The sequence below is a fragment of the Castor canadensis genome, chromosome 1 (assembly GCF_047511655.1).
Source record: "Castor canadensis chromosome 1, mCasCan1.hap1v2, whole genome shotgun sequence".
NCBI classification, from domain to species: Eukaryota; Metazoa; Chordata; class Mammalia; order Rodentia; family Castoridae; genus Castor; species Castor canadensis.
The window spans coordinates 142,671,208-142,677,373 of NC_133386.1; positions in this window are offsets into that span (position 1 = coordinate 142,671,208).

Consider the following 6,166-nt stretch of genomic DNA (forward strand, 5'->3'; position numbering starts at 1 on the left):
TAATTTGGCTCAACTTAATCCTTTTCTGTACTATCAATTGCCTTGTATTTACTGCATCCTAATATCTACATCTTCCAGGTATTGTTATGCTATTCTCATCCATGTCCCAGTTTATTAAAAAATATCATCTACTCAAACCAACCTCTGATCACTTTTCTTAGAAACCTACAGTAGTGCTTACCCTGTGCTCTTCTGTTATTCCAGGGTGATCTGATCTCCCATCATGTAAGGGGAGCCAACTAACTAGGGATAGTGTGATAACTTACCTCAAATGGGGCTTTATACAACATATAATTGCACTGATTCTCTAATGTGTTCTTAATTACTTATGTAAAATTTTAACATTTGTTTATCAGTTCAACATCTTATGATAATCATATCAACTGTCATATCAAAATATTTTTATTCCCATGGGATGACATTCATATTTCTTATCAACTGCTCAAATCCATGATTATACATATGTAAGTTCAGAACTACTAACACACAACAACATTAGTAGGTAGACATACCCATTTATCATTTTAAACACAATGTATAATTTCAAAAGCTTCCATCAAATAAATGTAGACTATCATTGCTCTATGCATCCTAGATAGAGTTTTCCTTTAATCCAGAGATAATAGGGACAGAATACTCTTTTCATCCAAGTATGCTTTGTATTGAAAAGTATAATCATTAAAATTAGAAGTCAAAATACTTACTCTTGTCAAATACCTATAGATGTTTGTGTTATGTAATGAATAGTTAGATAAATATAAGTATCAATATGAAATTTGTCACTATTAACACCAGGAATTAGCCTGATGTTCTCTGAGACTGAGGAGAACAACTCATCCTTGAAAACAGAATTCACATTTCAACCCTGCCTGCTCCCACATTCAGACAGCAGTGAGAGATGTGTCTTTTGAGGTTCTGCACCACTTTTTATCTAAATCCCTGCTTTTGAGTTATGAGTGTTCTTTCCGTTTTATCAGGAGTTTTCATATTTGTGTCTTAGCTCCCTATCTAAACTGTACATTCCTTGAAGAAGATTATTTTACATGACTTTTTATCTACATTGCCCCAAAGTATGACAGCCTGTTTGAAGTGGAGATGCAATATGTGTGTGCATATAGAATTCTTATCAAATGAGTGCTCTCCGGTCGTCTTGGGAGACTTGTCAGTCCTGAGCTTCAGTGGCACATAGAGGCAAGAACTGTGTTAGGTGCCAGGAGACACGAATTTGAAACTCAGATGTATGACTTGTTTACTGAGCTTGGGAGTTTGCATATCAAGGGACTTCATTTTCTACTCATCCGTAATTTTCTATCATCTCGTAAGAATGAGGTAGCATCACATACCTATGACATAGTTAAGTATTCAATGCAGGTTCTGTTTATTCTCCCATTCTGTCTTCTTCTCACTGCCTTGTCAAGACAAGGACAATGAAAATTAGAACAGTCTATTAGCATTCTTATTATGCAAAGGAGGAAACTGTAAAGCAGCAGCAATCAGTATGAAGCCCTAAGTTCAAATCCCTGTCCTACCAAAAACAAAAAAAGCAGTAATCAAGTTTTGTGTTCTAGATTTTTATTGGAATTCTGACTCTTTCATTTACTAACTATGCTACTCTACACAAGTTACCTAACCTCTCTCTGTGTCTCGACTTCCTCATCTTTAAAAGGGAAATAACAGGTCGAGGTGTAAGAGTTACTTAAACCGCTTTTGGTGAAAAGCACTGACTCCTTACTTGGGCCCATGAAATTAACTTAAAAGAGAAGAAAAGCTTAAAACCTCTGTCTCCATTTTGTACTTGCTGTCTTTTACTCTGAGTCATTCTCTCCTGCAGTCACACTGGAATCAAGGAAGAAAAGGAATGATCTATAACATCTTTATGACAAGGGACTGAAACTACACCTCCTAAGGACAGACAACTCCTCCAAATAATTGTAGTGAAACATTTTCAAAAGTCCCATACCCTCATACCATTACACTGGTGGTTAAATGGCAATGGATGAACTGAGCTGGAGGATGCACAAACACTCAGACCATAGCAGAATTCCTTCATTACTTTATCATTTCAACTGACAGCTGCTTTTAAAAGTTTTAAATTGAACAATAAGAAGTAAAAACTGTAACAGTTCCTTGCCCATCCTACTTGAATTTTTCCAAGTCTCACATTTAGCCCTGGAAGTTGTACCCTCAACTTGTGGGAGAAAAAGAAGTTAGGGTCACCCCCCACCCTCCCCGCAAAAATAAAGCCTAATCTACACTGCAATCTGCTCTGTACTGGGTCAGCTTCCAACCAAGAGAACTCCAGCCTATTTTCCATGTGGCTTTCCTAGCCAAAATCCTTAGGGTTCTGAAGTTGAGTCCTATAAAGAACTTCAGAGAATTTGTCAGGAAATATTTTCAGAGCTTGGAAATAGAAGGAAGAGATTACTAGATGTCCTCACAATGGAATGTTGGATGTTGCCTAACAAACCTTCCAGCTATCTAGTTCTATAAGGTTGTGCTCTTTTGATTGTCTTTGATTAACTAAGGTCTAGGCTACTTTTACAACCATGTAGATTGTTATAAAAAAAAGAGATGACAACACACTTGTTTCCTTGTTTCCTGTCTACTGTTATAAATGATTCCTGTTCATGGAAAATGAAAAGTAATTTTGTATAGTAGAGAATAAAAATTTCTTGTCAAATGCTCATTCCACAGAAATAAACCACAAATATGACCAAGTGCCAGTGGCTGTAATCCACCTACACAGCAGGCAGAGATCAGGAAGATCATCGATCGAAGCCAGCCCCAGGAAAATATTTTACAAGACTCTATCTTGAAAAAACCCTCCACAAAAAAGGGATGGTGGAGTGGCTCAAGGTGTAGGCCCTGAGTTCAAACTTCAGTACCAAAAAAAAATTAAAAAAAAATTTATGAGAACACCAAAATAAGAATTTCAAGATAAATATGCTTGAAAAATCTTGAGGAATAGTTCTCTACTGAAGCATTGAACAAGTTGGTGCTCATTTGAATTTGAATGTATTGCTGGGTTGAGTAATAAAATTATTTGAAGCGTTTGTCTTCCTCCTCAAGAGCTTCCTAACAGTGATATAATATTGACAAAGATAGTAAGGTTGTGTTGATGAAGGCATAATAAACTGTGCAAGTAGAAGATTTCAATTTTTATTCCTTAAGACACATTCTCATTTGAAATGATTTTAATATCCTGCTGGTTCCCTCATTAAACAAAGACTGAATGAATCTTTGACATGTGTTTATCTTGTATCTGTGTAAGTGTTTTGATTTCATGTTGGTTTTAAATTCTTTAATAAGACAGAAAAAGAACAATTTAAGTAGCATGAAAGATTCTCCTAAAGGACGGGAGCGGTGGCTCACACTTGCAATCCTAGTTTCTCAGGAATCAGAGATCTGGAGGCTCACAGTATGAGGCCAGCCTGGGCAAATAGTTCATGAGACTCTATTGCAAAAATACCACACACACACACACACACACACACACACACACACACACACACACAAAGGCTGGCAGAGTGGCTAAGTGGCAGAGCACCTGCCTAACAAGTATGAGATTTGAAGTACTGAGTTCAAACTCAAGTATCAACCCCTCCCCCCCAAAAAAATGACTCTCTGGGTTTAGTTACATGAATTTAAAAAGAAAAACATCCTCTGTATACATACGTGAATATGTGTCTTCAATGTGGGCTAGGTGAGCTGGGCACCAATGGCTCACACTTGTAATCCTAGCTACTTCAGAGGCTGAGATCAGGAGGATGATGGTTGGAGGCCAGCCTGGCCAAATAGCTAGATAGACCTCATTTCCAAAAATAACCAGAGCAAAATGGACTGGAGGTGTGGCTCAATTAGTAGAGCATCTGCTTTACAAAGCATGAAGCCCTGATTTCAAATCCTAGTCCTTCCAAGAAAAAAATATATATATATGTATATATGGACTGGATGAAGAGAGAGAAGTATAAGTGCCAAATTTAAATGCACCTGGACATTTGGCTAGGAAAGTGAAAGTGGTAATGCAAGAGGTGTGGGGAGAGAAAATAGATAACAGTGATGGTAGAGTATGGAATACTTGAAACTTGAGGTCATGGGTGGGTTGTGGTTACTGGTGATAGTAGTGTGTGCATAGTAAAGATGAAACATATACTCACTTTAGTGAAGATTATTAAAAGAACTGAAAGCCACAATAAGCAAGGGGTATCTATGTCAGTATTGAGATCATCAAGAATCATTTTAAGGGAATTATGAAGGAAGTGAGTGCCAGAGCAGATGCTTCTAAAGAAAGAAAGGGAATAACAGGGATGAACAGATAACTAGATGATGGATGATTAGTGAGACAGGTTGTTTTAAGAGAAAGAAGAAAGCAGCAATATGGCATAGGGAGAATAACTCAGTAAATTCCAGGTTGTGACACCTGATAAGAGATGTGGGATAGAATAAAGAATTGTCCTCTGTAGAGCCAGGAGTCAGACTAAGAAGGTAAAGAGAATATCCCAAGAAGACTGGTAATATGGGGAACTTTGCTGATGGCTGAGTGAATTCTGAATTGCCCAATTAAGAATTTCAAAGGTTTGAGAGACGTGATATAAGAAATAAAAAATAGGGATATAAAAAGCCTTATGGATGAAAGTCTAAGCAATAACTTTGATCCTTGAATCTTTGGGGGGTTTTTTGGGGAAGAACAGTACTAGGGTTTGAATTCAAGGTCTTGTACTTGCTAGCCAGGTGTTTTACCACTTGAGTCATTACCCCAGCCCTTTTTGTTTTAGTTATTTTTTAGGTGGGGTCTCACATTTTTGTCTGGTACTGGCCTCAGACTTCAATTCTCTTACCTATGGAACCTCTTAAGTAACTAGGAAGACAGGCAGGTGCCACCACATCCAGCAGATTGATTGAGTTGGAGGCTTCCTAACATTTTTACTCGGCTGGCCTTGAACAGGATCTTCCTAATCTCCACCCCCTGAGTAGCTTGGATTACAGGTATGAGCCACCACACCCGACTTTATGAACTTGAGTCTTGAACATCTTGCGTCTGTAATAGAGATAAAGTACATGGTTGCATTGTGTTCTATAGAAATTAAGCAGTAAGTGGTGATGAGTATTGTCAGAAGCAAGATGAGAGACCAGTCCAGGTCCAGGACTTTTTAAGTTCTTACAAAAATATTTAAGTCTATAGGACAATAACCTATCAACTCCATATTATAGAAGGAGATATGAAGCCAAAATTAATCAATATTTACTATCTATTAAGCATAGGCAGACACTCTACCACTTGAGCCACTCTGCCAGTCCTGTTTAGTGTGAGTATTTTTTTTTTTAATTTCTTTTGCACTCAAGGACTCACATTTGGTAGACAGGTGCTCTTTCTGCTTGAGCCATTCTGCCAGCCCTTTTTTGTGATGGATTTTTGGAGATCTCTTGAGCTATTTGCCTGGCTGGCTTTGAATTGAGATCAGAAGGACATGATCTCTGCCTCCCCAACACTAGGATTACATTTGCAAGCAACTGATGCCCAGCTAATTAATTATTTTTAATATGTGATTTAAGAATCAACTCACTTAATACATACTTCCAGTTTAAGATCCTGCCGCAGTTTTTCTTTGTTTGGGGCATGAACTTCCCCCACTTTCTACCTCTCTGGAACAAAACCCAGGCTGGGAATGACTGAATATTCTTTGAATGTGGCCCTCTCAGCAGGCTTTTCTGTCCCTTCCACTCCCTTCAAGACACTTCTAGAGCCCTGCTTTCTCTACTCTCCTCCCCCACCCCCCAGAGTTTTCCTGGCCTTCTCCAGATCTGCATTTGCATCAGTACTCAGCAAGACAGGTCCACCTTCACTTTCTTTGCACAGTTTCATGTCCTCTACCTGACCTCAAGAATTAACTGGTGTTGGGTGGAATAAAGAATTTTGCCAGTTCACAAGACACTCTGGGGGCTCAGGCTGTAATCTTAGATCCTTAAGAAGCAGTGATCAGGCAGATCATGCTGGAAGACAGCCTAGGCAAATAGTTTCTGAGACCTTATCTCAAAAATACCCATTACAAAATGGGACTGGTGGAGTGACTCAAGTAGTAGAGTATCTGACTAGCAATTATGAGGCCCTGAGTTCAAATCTCAGTACTGCAATTTCTGTGGACTTGCCAGTTCTGGATGCTTTATA